Source organism: Taudactylus pleione, unplaced genomic scaffold (assembly GCF_031769625.1).
Source record: "Taudactylus pleione unplaced genomic scaffold, aTauple2 ptg000607l, whole genome shotgun sequence".
Classification (NCBI taxonomy): Eukaryota; Metazoa; Chordata; class Amphibia; order Anura; family Myobatrachidae; genus Taudactylus; species Taudactylus pleione.
Window position 1 is genome coordinate 1,222,501 of NW_028285009.1, and position 17,324 is coordinate 1,239,824.

The 17,324-nt window shown below is 44.9% G+C and overlaps 1 pseudogene across 1 annotated transcript in view; it reads right to left on the minus strand.

The window, feature by feature from the left end:
- LOC148480687 (uncharacterized) overlaps positions 1–17,324 on the minus strand; it is a 45,659-nt pseudogene that overhangs the window by 8,063 nt on the left and 20,272 nt on the right. The window contains exon 4 of the transcript XR_015871949.1: positions 5,424–5,532. The product of XR_015871949.1 is annotated as an uncharacterized LOC148480687 (transcript). The remainder of the gene's footprint in view (positions 1–5,423; positions 5,533–17,324) is intronic.

Below are 17,324 nucleotides of genomic sequence, written 5' to 3' on the forward strand. Positions count from 1 at the left end.
GTAGACATTGACACTGGCGTTTTGCGGGTACCATTTAATGAAGCTGCCAGTTGAGGACTTGTGTGGCGTCTATTTCTCAAACTAGAGACTCTAATGTACTTGTCTTCTTGCACAGTTGTGCATCGGGGCCTCCCACTTCTCTTTCTACTCTGGTTAGAGCAGTGGCGTAACTAGGGTATTTGGAGCCCAGGGCAAATTTGAAAAGGGAGCAAGGGAGCCCCCCCCCCCCTAACCAACATTCGGATATGTGCGCGCGTGGGAAAAAAATGGGCGTGGTCACTTAGAAATGGGGCGTGTCAACATGACACACACCTTTATTTTTACGCTGAACATTCCTATCCATATGCACCTTAACCCCAATAGTACCCCTTATACAGTACCCCCAGTATGCAGTGGTGGTCCCTCTTATGCAGGCCCATAGTAGTGCCCCCTATACAGTATCCCCAGTAGTGGTCCCCTTTATACAGCCCCCAATTAGTTCCCCTTACTCAGTGCCCCTAGTAGTGGTCCCCCCAAATGCAGTGCCCTATGTAGTGTTCCCCCTTATGCAGTGCCCCCAGTAGCAGTCCCCACAATGCAGTGCACCCAGTAGTGGTATCCCCTTATGCAGTGCCCTTTATATAGTGCCCCCAGTAGTAGTCCCCCCCCCCATGCAGTGCCCTTTATATAGTGCCCCCAGCAGTAGTCCCCCCCCATGCAGGTTTCCCAGTAGTGGTCCCCTTATGCAGGCACCCAGTAGTGATCCCCCCTATCTAGTGCCCCCTGTAGTGGTCCCCGCAGTGCCCCTAGCAGTAAGCCCCTTATATAGTGCCCCCAGCAGTAGTCCCCCCCCCCCCTCCCATGCAGTGCCCCCAGTAGTGGTCCCCCTGATGCAGGCTCCCAGTAGTGACCACCCCTATCCAGTGGTCCCTGTAGTGGTTCTTCCTGTTATTGCCCCCAGTTGTAGTCCCCCCAGTGCAGTGCCCCTAGTAGTAGGCCCCTTTTATAATGCCCCCAGTAGTAGTCCCCCCCCCCAAGTAGTGGTCCCCAGTTGAGGTTCCCCCTCCCGATTAAGTGCCCCCTGTAATAGTCCCCCCCAGTAGAGGTCCTCCCAATAATGGAGCCCCCAGTAATAGCCCCCCCAGTAGAGGTCCTCCTAATAATGGTGCCCCCAGTAATAGCCCCCCCCAGTAGAGGTCCTCCTAATAATGGTGCCCCCAGTAATAGCCCCCCAGTAGAGTTCCTCCCAATAATGGTGCCCCCAGTAATAGCCCCCCCCTCTCAGTAGAGGTCCTCCTAATAATGGTGCCCCCAGTAGTAGCCACCCCCCCCCGTTATGCCCCCACCCCAGTAGAGGTCCCCCCAGTGGTAGCCACCCCCGTTGTGCCCCCAGTAGTGCTGACAGGTTTTTAAAAATATATATATATAAAAACTTACTTACCTGAAACCACGCTGCTGCTGCTCCTCCAGTCCGCGATGCCGCTCCCGCCGCCCGCCAGTCCTCCCGGGCTGGCGCGCTCAACATAATGGGACAGACGTCATGACGTCTGTCCCATTACCCACTGCAGGAGCCGTACCGTGCCGGCGGCACCCCCCCGCGCCGCCGGTCCCACGGCACCCAGGTCAAGCACCCCGCTCGCCCTGCCCTAGTTACGCCACTGGGTTAGAGCCTGTTTGTGCTGTTCTCTGAAGGTAGTAGTACACACGGTTGTAGGAAATGTTCAGTTTCTTGGCAATTTCTCGCATGGAATAGCCTTCATTTCTAAGAACAAGAATAGACTGCCGAGTTTCACATGAAAGTTCTCTTTTTCTGGACATTTGGAGAGTATAATCGAACCCACAAATGTGATGCTCCTGATACTCAACTAGCTCAAAGGAAGGCCAGTTTTATAGCTTCCCTAACGAGCAAACTCGTTTTCAGCTGTGCTAACATAACTGCACAAGGGTTTTCTAATCATCCATTAGTCCTCTAATGCGCTTAGCAAACACAATGTACCATTAGAACACTGGAGTGATGGTTGATGGAAATGGGCCTCTATACACCTATGTAGATATTCCTGTAAAAACCAGATCTTTGCAGCTAGTATAGTCATTTACCACATTAACAATGTATAGAGTGTATTTCTGATTAATTTAATGTTATCTTCATTGAAAAAACAGTGCTTTTCTTTCAAAAATACGCAAATTTCTAAGTGACCCCAAACTTTTGAAAGGTAGTGTGTGTATGTATGTATATATATATATATATATATATATAAGGAAAAGCTGTTTGCTCTCCTCTCAAACCTTTGAACCTTTGCAACTTGTGAGGTGCTCACTCCAAAAAGGTCAGAATTATATCCATCCAGCCATAGAATAGTTCCACAATGAAGAGGGCACTCTCATTCAGAAAAATAGAAAAAAGCTTTTTATTTATTTGTATGGAATAAAATATCCATGAGGTTTCACCACAGTATTAATCCACCATATTAGAACTCTTCATCACCACCTAGATAAAAGGTATATCATTAAGCTCCTGGCTCAATCCAACATGCTTTTAATAGCTATCAGGCTGATCCATATGCAAACAGCAATCAAATGATATAATCTCAAGTCACATAGAGATACTCATGCGGTCCTGTCGACTTCAGTCCCCTTCCGTCGGGACCGTTATCGACTTCAGTCCCCTTCCGTCGGGACCGTTATCGACTTCAGTCCCCTTCCGTCGGGACCGTTATCGACTTCAGTCCCCTTCCGTCGGGACCGTTATCGACTTCAGTCCCCTTCCGTCGGGACCGTTATCGACTTCAGTCCCCTTCCGTCGGGACCGTTAAAGACAAGAAACATAACAACACTTCAACATGCTCAAAAGAAACACCACGTGGTATTTCTTCTGAGAATGCTGAAGTGCCTGCGCTGTAAAAATGGCTGGAAAATGATCGCCGCGGCCATTTTCCCCGGTGCTATAGACTTTAGTGCCCAGAGTCTATAAGTGTGGCCGTCGGACTGAGGGGAGGGGGCCCACTCCTTTCTAGAAACGCCCCTGGTGCTCGTCATGGTTACCATGAGAGTTTATTGCCCACACATACAGCTGTGCTCAGGAGGTGATGCTCTTAATCAATTGCCTATCGGCCGACCACATCCCCGCCATGCTGGTCACACCCACGCTATGCTGGTCACACCCCCACCATCAGGCCCGGCGACAGGGGGGGGCTAGGGGCACAGCCATACCGGGCCCCGATATTCTGCTCTGCTACAGGCATGTATGGGGCCCGTCACTGCATGGTCCATCACCGGCTCAGTGGCGTAATGTCCAGCCGGTGCATTGCACCGGGTCCCGTGGTAATGAGGGTGCCTGCAGCGGTATTGACAGCAGTACTGTAATGAGTCAGACTGACTCTATCAGTACACTGCCACGGGCCATTACCTCCCCTCCCGCCTCCTCCTCTTTGAAACTGCTGTTACCGGAGGCCTGTCGTCACAATGTAATGACCGGCCCCGGCGCAAAGGGTATGCGGATCTGGTGGAAAATAGTGGCACAGAGAGTGCTGATCACGGGGGAAGCGCTGTCATGTGAGGGGGTTACACCTTCTGCTGGGGCTCAACCTGCAATAGCGAGAGGCCGGGAAACTGGCGGCATTACCTGCGAGCAGCACCCAGCTGCCCGAATCGGCCTACTGTACTAACAGCTGAGGTGCAGAGAACCCTGTTGTGTTGACCAGAGAATGAAAGGTAAGGTAAAGTCAGATTCATATTTATGCATTCTATTTCTCTTTCTAACTCCCTGTTTCCCCCTGATACTTTCCCTTCATGTCCCAGTAACCTCTTCCAACCCAATTAACCCCTTTACACCCTTATACTGAGCCCTCACTTACCCCTGTCACCCACTGCTTCTCCCTATCACCAGGGGCGTATCTATAATGGGTGCAGGGTGTGCGGGAACACGGGCCCCTGGGTCCAGGGGGGCCCATACCGCACACCCTGCACCAATAATATTACTTACCACTCCGGAGTCCCACGTCGGCGCTGGCGTCCGGCACTGTAGAACGACTGGAATATGGTCGCGGCGGCCATTTTCCCATCGTTTGCGCATGCACAGTAGAGGGAAAATGGCCGTCTCGCCCATTTTCCCGGTGATCTGTGTATACACTATAGACTCTGAGCACACTCTAGTGCCCAGAGTCTATAACTCCGGCGATGGCCGCACACAGCTCAGTGCGCTGCCGGGTGGAGAGGAGGGGGCCCGTGTCGGAGACGGCACATGGGCCCCCTCCTCTCTAGAAACGCCCCTGCCTATCCCCTTCTGTGATAGGGATAGGGGGAGGGATATGAGGGGGAGGCCCTAAAAAATGTGTATACCGGGCCCGTGATTTCTGTTGCCGGCCCTGCCTGCCATGCTGGTCACACTCACTGTGGCAACACACAATAGGCCCTTTATAAATTTCAGCTCCAGGCCCATGTGGACCTTAATCTGGCACTGTTGGCTGGTACTTTATCTCCGTTCACTACCTCTCCATCAAAGGCTTAGTAAATAGACCCCAAAGTACCAACCAATCAGCTCCTAACTGTCATGTTACAGGCTGTGTTTGGAAAATGTCAGGAGCTGATTGGTTGGTACTTTATCTCTCACCAAGGCTTAGTCCATAGGCCCCACTATGTGCACCATAATGGCTTTATCTGTCATTTTTCAATTTTTATTTACCGATTTGGTTTTTGCTTTACATTATCTGTTTACTGACAGCCTGGAAGTAGCACACAGGCAGCTGTAACATGAAATTGTGATATCCGACACTCGCAGCAGCCTAGTGATTGAAGCAGCAGAAACGCCTTCGCTGAACTCTGACATGAGGACGAGCGGCAGCAGGCGGGCTGGATGTAAATGGGACTTGTTAGAATGGGATGGTGATGATTTGAGGTGTCTAGATTAGAATATAAAACCGGCATCAGGTGTGTACTAATTGCCCTTTTGATGTATTGAGGCTCTGGGTCTTTTCAGTCTATTCTCCTGTGATAATAGTACAGATCTGGGTAACGCCTGTGATATGTAATACGACAGCCCCTGCACTGAACTACAAGCGGGTAAGTGACAAGCGTCTGAGCGTGCCAAGTTTGTACTGGGACTTCTGATTAAGTAACCGGACCTGTTCATTACCTGAACTTACTACTCCATTGGGTGCTGGCAGTGGCAGCACTTTCCTCATTTGGCAGGTGGCAGATTAGAATCGGCGGCAGCTGGCACAGGCTCAAACAGAACAACATGATCAGGGCATCTGGGGGTAACGCTCCTGGGCGGTGCCCGCTTAGCCTTTGAAAGCGACTTACATCCACGGTTGACTGGATTTGTTTACATGACCCCAGACACCTGCACCCCGTTTGGGACATGGCACATCTCCCTGCGGAAGCATGGCACAGACACGGCTTGTGAGACCCCCACCCAAACCATATGCTCCCTACATCAACCGTACCTGAGTCCCTCCCTGCTCCTTTCTGGATTAGCGGCAATGCAGATTTTTTCCCCTGCTGGGCCAGTGGTCCATTGATGTCATCTTTTCGGCATCTGGTGTCGGCTGCTGGCTGGAGCAGAGAAAGGGAGAGGTGTCAAAATACTGCAGAGACGGCTTTGTTAAACATTGCGCCTGTGTAGTGCAAGGGGGACATCTATAATGCAAAAGCCGATGTCTGGTTGTCTTGTCTGTGTATTTTCTCACATCAGGCCACTGGAGTAGTTTGAAGGAATTCCTTGATTTAATAATAGTGTCTACTTTTATGATTTTGATGTATGGTTTTTTTTTATTATTTTTTTATTGTTATATTGTACTGTTCAATTGGAAAAAAATTAAAAAAAATTACTCAATTTAAAAATAAATAAATAAATAATAGTGACTACTTTTATGATTTTTATGTGTGATAATTGTTTTTTTTTTATTTTTTTATTGTTATATTGTATTGTTCAATTGGAAAACATTAAAAAAAAATTAAACAATAAATACTCAATTTAAAAAGAAATAAATAATAGTATCTACTTACTGATTGCTTTTGCATTATTGTTAAGGGATAGTCTGTAAATATATTTAGTATTTGGCCAAGAAATGCATCTCTGTTTTGTTCAGTATTATTTTTTGTTACCTTCATAGTTTGTGGGAACTTCTGTGAATCTCAGAAACCATTTCCCTGGTCTATATAATCCAGAAGGCAGTGACAGGCCGGCTAGGGAGGGGCATCAACCGCTTATTTTTTATTATTTTTTTTAAAGATTTTTAATGCCACGATTTTTGGATTGATTCTGGAGACATGATGCATTAATAGAGTCAATCCAAAAATTGTGATACTACCTGTTCTCCGGTGTCTCCAGCTCCACTTCACAAGCGTCCGCTTTTAATAAAAAAAATTTTTTTAACTGCGTATGTGCAATTTTACTGAACTCCCTAACTTTGCATGCACGAAAATATCATCGTTCTCAGAGAAGATCGATATTATTTTGCTGATTATTTCCTGCATTATGGCAATCCCATTGTGGTTACTTGCCAACCCTAGGTACAGTCATGTGGTGGTGGTGGTGGTGGTGTACACGGTTGTCTTTCTGATTGCCCATATCGTTCTTTATGGGCAGCCATGAAGAGAGGAAGATACATGGCATGTATATGCCCATCAGTCTACCCTCACATTCTATCACTTCCCTATTTGCCATTTGTATGTCCATCAGATCCCCCCACGTGCATTTATATGCGCATCAGATCCACCACAAGCTCACAGAACTCCACACATGCCATTTGTATGCCCATCAGAAGCCCATACATACTTCCAGACCTCCTTACATGTTACTTACAGTATACTGGCCAACTGACCACCCTGCATGCCTTCTGACATTCCCAAATGCCATTTACTTGCCCCTCAGTCCTCCATACCTGCCCCTTATAATGTCTATCAGCCCACCCCCATATGCCCTCAGGCCTCCTCGCATGCCAATTAATGCTTATCATACCACCCCACATGCCTTGACTTCCTCATGTGACCCTTATACCAATCAGAAATCCCTCATATATCCTCAGACCTCTTCACATTCCTCTTATAGGGGCCCATTTATCAAAGTGAATTTGAGGTAAATTCCCGAAAACACCTGTTTTCGGGGGTTTACCTCAAATACTAAGTATCCCCCAGATGTATGAAGGAGGGATCGCAGCAGGTATCGGAGATACCTGCTGCAATCCCTCCATTGCCGTTGTCAGCCACCTCCCCCATACGTGTCTATGGGGGATACGATGCTGCCAAATGCATTCCCGATATTGGCCTCAGCAGCTAACGCCATCTGAAGATAGTGTGAAAAGCCAACCAGCTCCCCACTGTCATCTCACAGGCTGTGTTTGAAAAATGACAGTTGGGAGCTGATTGGCTGGCACCTTATCACTTTTCACTTACAGCCTCATTTATCAACGAGTTTATCACTCAAAACTAGTGATAAATATCACTTTTTCTGATAAATGGTGCTCAGCCAATCAGCTCCCAACTGTCAACTGTTAGAAAAATGACAGTTGGGAGCTGATTGGCTGGAGCATTATTTATCATACACAGTGATATTTATCACTAGTTTTGATTTATAAACTCGTTGATAAATGAGGCTGTTAGTCTCCTAACACTGCTTAGTAAATAGACCAAAAATCATTTGATTTGGAACCACGCGACCTGCGGAGCCCCCTGCGAGTGCGCTGCGGTGCACAGTTTGGGAACCACTGCACTAGAGTGTTTCTCAAACTCCTCCCATGGGACCTCATATACACGTTTTCCAGACAACCTGTGGATCTATATAATGTGTTCTATAGGAATGAATTTGTCACATCTTTTATATTGTAACTGGCGGTAGTGATTACACCTGTGCCCAGGTAGGTGGTCTGTAGATCGTGACCTGTAAACGGGTCCTGAGGGCTGAGTTTGAGAAGAACATCATCTTACAGTGTAGAACATAAAAGAATCACCATCATCACTGACTCGTTCTCTAAAGTTGGGTGCACACCGTACGATGGTGCAATATGACGATACATCGCACGCGCCGTACACACTGCGTGATTCAGCTCACGATGGCGCAATGTATCATTACAGGCTGCATGTAACTACATCGCGCTGATCATTGCATCGTCCCTGTAGAACAGACATAACCTGATATTTGCCAATCATGAATAATCCTATAATAATTTATACATATATATTCACATCAATGACCCCGGGTGGTGTATGGATCCAGGGATTGTGATATCCCAAATACAGTGATAATTTTAAATTGGAATATCAATGTAGACACTATTTACTGTATAGTCTATAAAATGCGGGATCATTCTTTTTTTTATTTAAATAAATATTGAATAAAATCCCAGTGATCCCAAAGATCTGCAATCTGCATTTTTTTATCCTTGCAATGGATAGCAATAACCAGCAGGTGGCACAATATTCAAATAATGAAACGGACGTTAGAGGTATATACTGCATACAGTATATAACGCTACAAATGTAATCAGAACCAGCACAGGCTATAAAGAAGCAGGAGGCAAATTTAGATGCCAATCTTTGACTTTAATAGGGATGATATCATTACCCATGGGCCTTCTGCTTGCTGTGCATGGCGCTGTGCTGCAGGGTTTGGGCATAGACAGTCAAGTGTTTACATTTTCACTGTCAACATTTATTTATTGTCGACATTTTGACGGTGTCTAAATTTTAACTGTTGACCTTATGCCGATTCCGACCTTTTGGCTGTCATCATGTCGACATATTGTCAGTTGATTATTCAAAAATCCATATGTCCAGGCGTTAATAAATAACCATAAAATATTAAAGAGTACTAAAAATGTTTTCAAATAGTAAAAACAGCTGCAGCACCCTAATATTGAGTCGGTGGACACTCACTAATAAACCTCTCTATCCAGAAAAGTGGTGCTGCGCTAGTATTCTACAACAGTGTGGTGCGCTACTATTCTACAACAGTGTGGTGCTGCGCTAGTATTCTACAACAGTGTGGTGCTGCACTAGTATTATATAAGTGTGGTGCTGCGCTAGTATTCTACAACAGTGTGGTGCTGCGCTAGTATTCTACATCAGTGTGGTGCTAGTATTATACAACAGTGTGCTGCGCTACTATTCTACAACAGTGTGGTGCTGCGCTAGTATTCTACAACAGTGTGGTGCTGCACTAGTATTATACAACAGTGTGGTGCTAGTATTATACAACAGTGTGGTGCTGCACTAGTATTATATAAGTGTGGTGCTGCGCTAGTATTCTACAACAGTGTGGTGCTGCATTAGTATTATATAAGTGTGGTGCTGCGCTAGTATTATAGTATTATACAACAATGTGGTGCTGCGCTAGTATTATAGTATTATACAACAGTGTAGTGCTGCGCTAATATTATAGTATTATACAACAGTGTAGTGCTGCGCTAATATTATAGTATTATACAACAGTGTGCTGCGCTAGTATTCTACAACAGTGTGGTGCTGCGCTAGTATTCTACAACAGTGTGGTGCTGCGCTAGTATTCTACATCAGTGTGGTGCTAGTATTATACAACAGTGTGCTGCGCAACTATTCTACAACAGTGTGGTGCTGCGCTAGTATTCTACAACAGTGTGGTGCTAGTATTATACAACAGTGTGGTGCTGCATTAGTATTATATAAGTGTGGTGCTGCGCTAGTATTATAGTATTATACAACAGTGTAGTGCTGCGCTAATATTATAGTATTATACAACAGTGTAGTGCTGCGCTAATATTATAGTATTATACAACAGTGTGCTGCGCTACTATTCTACAACAGTGTGGTGCTGCGCTAGTATTCTACAACAGTGTGGTGCTGCGCTAGTATTCTACATCAGTGTGGTGCTAGTATTATACAACAGTGTGCTGCGCAACTATTCTACAACAGTGTGGTGCTGCGCTAGTATTCTACAACAGTGTGGTGCTAGTATTATACAACAGTGTGGTGCTGCACTAGTATTATAGAAGTGTGGTGCTGCACTAGTATTATACAACAGTGTGGTGCTGCACTAGTATTATAGAAGTGTGGTGCTGCACTAGTATTATACAACAGTGTGGTGCTGCGCTAATATTATACAACAGTGTGGTGCTAGTATTCTACAACAGTGTGGTGCTGCACTAGTATTATAGAAGTGTGGTGCTGCACTAGTATTATACAACAGTGTGGTGCTGCACTAGTATTATAGAAGTGTGGTGCTGCACTAGTATTATACAACAGTGTGGTGCTGCGCTAATATTATACAACAGTGTGATGCTGCGCTAGTATTATACAATGATGTGGCGCTGCACTAGTATTCTACAACAGTGTGATGCTGCGCTAGTATTCTACAACAGTGTGGTGCTGCACTAGTATTATACAACAGTGTGGTACTGCACTGGTATACAACAGTGTGGTGCTGCGCTAGTATTATACAACCGTGTGGTGCTGCGCTAGTATTCTACATCAGTGTGGTGCTAGTATTATACAACAGTGTGCTGCGCAACTATTCTACAACAGTGTGGTGCTGCGCTAGTATTCTACAACAGTGTGGTGCTAATATTATACAACAGTGTGATGCTGCGCTAGTATTATACAACAGTGTGGTGCTGCGCTAGTATTCTACAACAGTGTGGTGCTAATATTATACAACAGTGTGATGCTGCGCTAGTATTATACAACAGTGTGGTGCTGCGCTAGTATTATACAACAGTGTGGTGCTGCACTAGTATTATACAACAGTGTGGTGCTAATATTATACAACAGTGTGATGCTGCGCTAGTATTCTACAACAGTGTGGTGCTGCGCTAGTATTATACAACAGTGTGGTGCTGCACTAGTATTCTACAACAGTGTGGTGCTGCGCTAGTATTATACAACAGTGTGGTGCTGCACTAGTATTATACAACAGTGTGGTGCTGCACTAGTATTATACAACAGTGTGGTGCTGTGCTAGTATTCTACAACAGTGTGGTGCTGCGCTAGTATTATACAACAGTGTGGTGCTGCACTAGTATTATACAACAGTGTGGTGCTGTACTAGTATTATACAACAGTGTGATGCTGCGCTAGTATTCTACAAGAGTGTGGTGCTGCGCTAGTATTATACAACAGTGTGGTACTGCACTGGTATACAACAGTGTGGTGCTGCGCTAGTATTATACAACCGTGTGGTGCTGCGCTAGTATTCTATATCAGTGTGGTGCTAGTATTATACAACAGTGTGCTGCGCAACTATTCTACAACAGTGTGGTGCTGCGCTAGTATTCTACAACAGTGTGGTGCTAATATTATACAACAGTGTGATGCTGCGCTAGTATTATACAACAGTGTGGTGCTGCGCTAGTATTATACAACAGTGTGGTGCTGCACTAGTATTATACAACAGTGTGGTGCTAATATTATACAACAGTGTGATGCTGCGCTAGTATTCTACAACAGTGTGGTGCTGCGCTAGTATTATACAACAGTGTGGTGCTGTGCTAGTATTATACAACAGTGTGGTGCTGCACTAGTATTATACAAATATGTGGCACTAGTATTATACAACAGTGTATAGCGCAGCACTGAGGTCGTGGGTTCAATTCCCACCACGGCCCTCACTGTGCGGAGTTTGTATATTCTCCCTGTGCTTGCGTGGGTTTCCTCCGGGTACTCCGGTTTCCTCCCACACTCCAAAAATATACTGGTAGGTTAATTGGCTCCCAACAAAAAAAAAAAATTAACCCTAGTGTGTATGTGTGTGCGCATGTGATAGGGAATATGGATTGTAAGCTCCACTGGGGCAGGGACTGATGTGAATGGTCAACTATTCTCTGTAAAGCGCTGCAGAATATGTGTGCGCTATATAAATAACTGATAATAAAATAAATAAATAAATATGCAAATGATGCACACGCATGTTGCATCCCTAAGGTCGCATCGTTAGCTGGCCGACCAAGGGGAGGATGCGGTCAGATCGCTAATCAAACGCCCCCATCTCGTACGCATTACACGTCATCTCCGGCCATATAAGGATTAATCGCGAGTATCGGAAACCATCGGAACTGGTCGTAGAGCTAAAGGTTGACCATACCCTCTCTTAAGCTGTACGATCAAGTCAGTGTAAAACCTCCCATGTCACGTGTGCCATGACACTACTTTGTTAATTATGCACTCCCATAAAACGCCGTTCGCATAATTAGGCACGCCTGCGTTCGGATCTCCACACCCCCGTTTTCAAGCACATTCCCCTGTTACCACCCAGAAATGCCTCATTCTGTCACTCAAACTACCGACCTGGCTGTGTTCAAGGAGAGAGAAATTTCTGATCGTAGCCGCTAGTTTGCGCACGCGCATTGCGAACTTTACGCATGGGCAGTTTAGCGAACATCGGTGGCGTACGACCGTGCGGCCGCAATGACCGACTCTGAATGAGGTCCACAGTGTGGTGCTGCGCTAATATTATACAACAGTGTGATGCTGCACTAGTATTATACAACGATGTGGTGCTGCACTAGTATTATACAAGAGTGTGGTGCTGCGCTAGTATTATACAACAGTGTGGTGCTGCGCTAGTATTATACAACAGTGTGGTGCTGCACTAGTATTATACAACAATGTGGTGCTGCACTAGTATTATACAACAGTGTGGTGCTGCGCTAGTATTATACAACAATGTGGTGCTGCACTAGTATTATACAACAATGTGGTGCTGCACTAGTATTATACAACAATGTGGTGCTGCACTAGTATTATACAACAGTGTGGTGCTGCACTAGTATTATACAAGAGTGTGGCACTAGTATTCTACAACAGTGTGGTGCTGTGCTAGTATTATACAACAGTGTGGTGCTGCGCTAGTATTATACAACAGTGTGGTGCTGCGCTAGTATTATACAACAATGTGGTGCTGCACTAGTATTATACAACAATGTGGTGCTGCACTAGTATTATACAACAATGTGGTGCTGCACTAGTATTATACAACAGTGTGGTGCTGCACTAGTATTATACAAGAGTGTGGCACTAGTATTCTACAACAGTGTGGTGCTGTGCTAGTATTATACAACAGTGTGGTGCTGCGCTAGTATTATACAACAGTGTGGTGCTGCGCTAGTATTATACAAAAATGTGGCACTAGTATTCTACAACAGTCTGGTGCTGCGCTAGTATTATACAAGAGTGTGGCACTAGTATTATACTACAGTGTGGTGATACACTAGTATTCTACAACAGTGTGGTGCTGTGCTAGTATTATACAACAGTGTGGTGCTGTGCTAGTACTATACAACAGTGTGGTGCTAGTATTATACAAGAGTGTGGTGCTGCGCTAGTATTCTACAACAGTGTGGTGCTGCACTAGTATTATACAACAGTGTGGTGCTGTGCTAGGACTATACAACAGTCTGGTGCTGCGCTAGTATTATACAAGAGTGTGGTACTAGTATTATACAAAAGTGTGGCACTATTATTATACAACAGTGTGGTGATGCACTAGTATTCTACAACAGTGTGGTGCTGTGCTAGTATTACACAACAGTGTGGCACTAGTATTCTACAACAGTGTGGTGCTGTGCTAGTACTATACAACAGTGTGGTGCTAGTATTATACAACAGTGTGGTGCTGCGCTAGAATTCTACAACAGTGTGGTGCTGCGCTAGTATTATACAACAGTGTGGTGCTCCACTAGTACTATACAACAGTGTGGTGCTGCGCTAGTATTATACAAGAGTGTGGTGCTGCGCTAGAATTATACAACGATGTGGTGCTGCACTAGTATTATACAACAGTGTGGTGCTGCGCTATTATTATACTACAGTGTAGTGCTGCGCTAGTATTATACAAGTGTGTGGTGCTGTGCTAGTATTATACAACGATGTGGTGCTGTGCTAGTATACTACAACAGTGTGGTGCTAGTATTACACAAGAGTGTGGTGCTGCGCTAGAATTATACAACGATGTGGTGCTGCGCTAGTATTCTACAACACTGTGGTGCTGCGCTAGTATAATACAACAGTGTGGTGTTGCGCTAGTATTCTACAACAATGTGGTGCTGCGCTAGTATTATACAACAGTGTGGTGGTGCGCTAGTATTCTACAACAGTGTGGTGCTGCGCTAGAATTATACAACGATGTGGTGCTGCGCTAGTATTCTACAACAATGTGGTGCTGCGCTAGTATAATACAACAGTGTGGTGTTGCGCTAGTATTCTACAACAATGTGGTGCTGCGCTAGTATTATACAACAGTGTGGTGCTGCGCTAGTATTATACAACAGTGTGGTGCTGCGCTAGTATTATACAACCGTGTGGTGCTGCGCTAGTATTATACAACAGTGTGGTGCTGCGCTAGTATTATACAACAGTGTGGTGCTGCGCTAGTTTTATACAACAGTGTGGCACTAGTATTTTACAACAGTGTGGTGCTGCGCTAGTATTCTACAACAGTGTGGTGCTGCGCTAGTATTCTACAACAGTGTGGCACTACTATTATACAACAGTGTGGTGCTGCGCTAGTATTATACAACACTGTGGCACTAGTATTATACAACAGTGTGGTGCTGCGCTAGTATTCTACAACAATGTGGTGCTGCGCTAGTATTATACAACAGTGTGGTGCTGCGCTAGTATTATACAACAGTGTGGTGCTGCGCTAGTATTATACAACCGTGTGGTGCTGCGCTAGTATTATACAACAGTGTGGTGCTGCGCTAGTATTATACAACAGTGTGGTGCTGCGCTAGTTTTATACAACAGTGTGGCACTAGTATTTTACAACAGTGTGGTGCTGCGCTAGTATTCTACAACAGTGTGGTGCTGCGCTAGTATTCTACAACAGTGTGGCACTACTATTATACAACAGTGTGGTGCTGCGCTAGTTTTATACAACAGTGTGGCACTAGTATTATACAACAGTGTGGCACTAGTATTCTACATCAGTGTGGTGCTAGTATTATACAACAGTGTGGTGCTGCGCTAGTATTATACAACAGTGTGGCACTAGTATTATACAACAGTGTGGTGCTGCGCTAGTCTTATACAACAGTGTGGTGCTGCGCTAGTCTTATACAACAGTGTGGTGCTGCGCTAGTATTATACAACAGTGTGGCACTAGTATTATACAACAGTGTGGTGCTAGTATTATACAACAGTGTGGCACTAGTATTATACAACAGTGTGGCACTAGTATTATACAACAGTGTGGTGCTGCGCTAGTATTATACAACAGTGTGGTGCTGCACTAGTATTATACAACCGTGTGGCACTAGTATTATACAACAGTGTGGCACTAGTATTATACAACAGTGTGGCGCTAGTATTATAGAACAGTGTGGTGCTGCACTAGTATTATACAACAGTGTGGCACTAGTATTATACAACAGTGTGGTGCTGCGCTAGTATTATACAACCGTGTGGTGCTGCGCTAGTATTATACAACAGTGTGGTGCTGCGCTAGTATTATACAACAGTGTGGCACTAGTATTTTACAACAGTGTGGTGCTGCGCTAGTATTATACAACAGTGTGGCACTACTATTATACAACAGTGTGGTGCTGCGCTAGTATTATACAACAGTGTGGCACTAGTATTATACAACAGTGTGGCACTAGTATTATACAACAGTGTGGTGCTGCGCTAGTATTATACAACAGTGTGGCACTAGTATTATACAACAGTGTGGCACTAGTATTCTACAACAGTGTGGTGCTGCGCTAGTCTTATACAACAGTGTGGTGCTGCGCTAGTATTATACAACAGTGTGGCACTAGTATTATACAACAATGTGGTGCTGCGCTAGTATTATACAACAGTGTGGCGCTAGTATTATAGAACAGTGTGGTGCTGCACTAGTATTATACAACAGTGTGGCACTAGTATTATACAACAATGTGGTGCTGCGCTAGTATTATACAACAGTGTGGCGCTAGTATTATACAACAGTGTGGTGCTGCGCTAGTATTATACAACAGTGTGGTGCTGTGCTAGTATTATACAACAGTGTGGTGCTGCGCTAGTCTTATACAACAGTGTGGTGCTAGTATTATACTACAGTGTGGCACTAGTATTATACAACAGTGTGGCGCTAGTATTATAGAACAGTGTGGTGCTGCACTAGTATTATACAACAGTGTGGCGCTAGTATTATACAACAGTGTGGTGCTGCGCTAGTATTATACAACAGTGTGGTGCTAGTATTATACAACAGTGTGGTGCTGCGCTAGTCTTATACAACAGTGTGGTGCTAGTATTATACTACAGTGTGGCACTAGTATTATACAACAGTGTGGCGCTAGTATTATAGAACAGTGTGGTGCTGCACTAGTATTATACAACAGTGTGGTGCTGTGCTAGTATTATACAACAATGTGGTGCTGCGCTAGTATTATACAACAGTGTGGCGCTAGTATTATACAACAGTGTGGTGCTGCGCTAGTATTATACAACAGTGTGGTGCTGTGCTAGTATTATACAACAATGTGGTGCTGCGCTAGTATTATACAACAGTGTGGCGCTAGTATTATACAACAGTGTGGTGCTGCGCTAGTATTATACAACAGTGTGGTGCTGCGCTATTATTATACTACAGTGTGGTGCTGCGCTAGTATTATACTACAGTGTGGTGCTGCGCTAGTATTATACATCAGTGTGGCGCTAGTATTATACAACAGTGTGGCACTAGTATTATACAACAGTGTGGCACTAGTATTATACAACAGTGTGGTGCTGTGCTAGTATTATACAACAGTGTGGTGCTGCGCTAGTATTATACAACAGTGTGGCGCTAGTATTATACAACAGTGTGGTGCTGCGCTAGTATTATACTACAGTGTGGTGCTGCGCTAGTATTATACTACAGTGTGGTGCTGCGCTATTATTATACAACAGTGTGGTGCTGCGCTATTATTATACTACAGTGTGGTGCTGCGCTAGTATTATACAACAGTGTGGCGCTAGTATTATAGAACAGTGTGGTGCTGCACTAGTATTATACAACAGTGTGGTGCTGCGCTATTATTATACAACAGTGTGGTGCTGCGCTAGTATTATACTACAGTGTGGTGCTGTGCTAGTATTATACAACAGTGTGGCGCTAGTATTATACTACAATGTGGTGCTGCGCTAGTATTATACAACAGTGTGGTGCTGCGCTAGTATTATAGAACAGTGTGGTGCTGTGCTATTATTATACTACAGTGTGGTGCTGCGCTAGTATTATACAACAGTGTGGCGCTAGTATTATACTACAGTGTGGTGCTGCGCTAGTCTTATACAACAGTGTGGTGCTGCGCTAGTATTATACAACAGTGTGGCACTAGTATTATACAACAGTGTGGCGCTAGTATTATAGAACAGTGTGGTGCTGCACTAGTATTATACAACAGTGT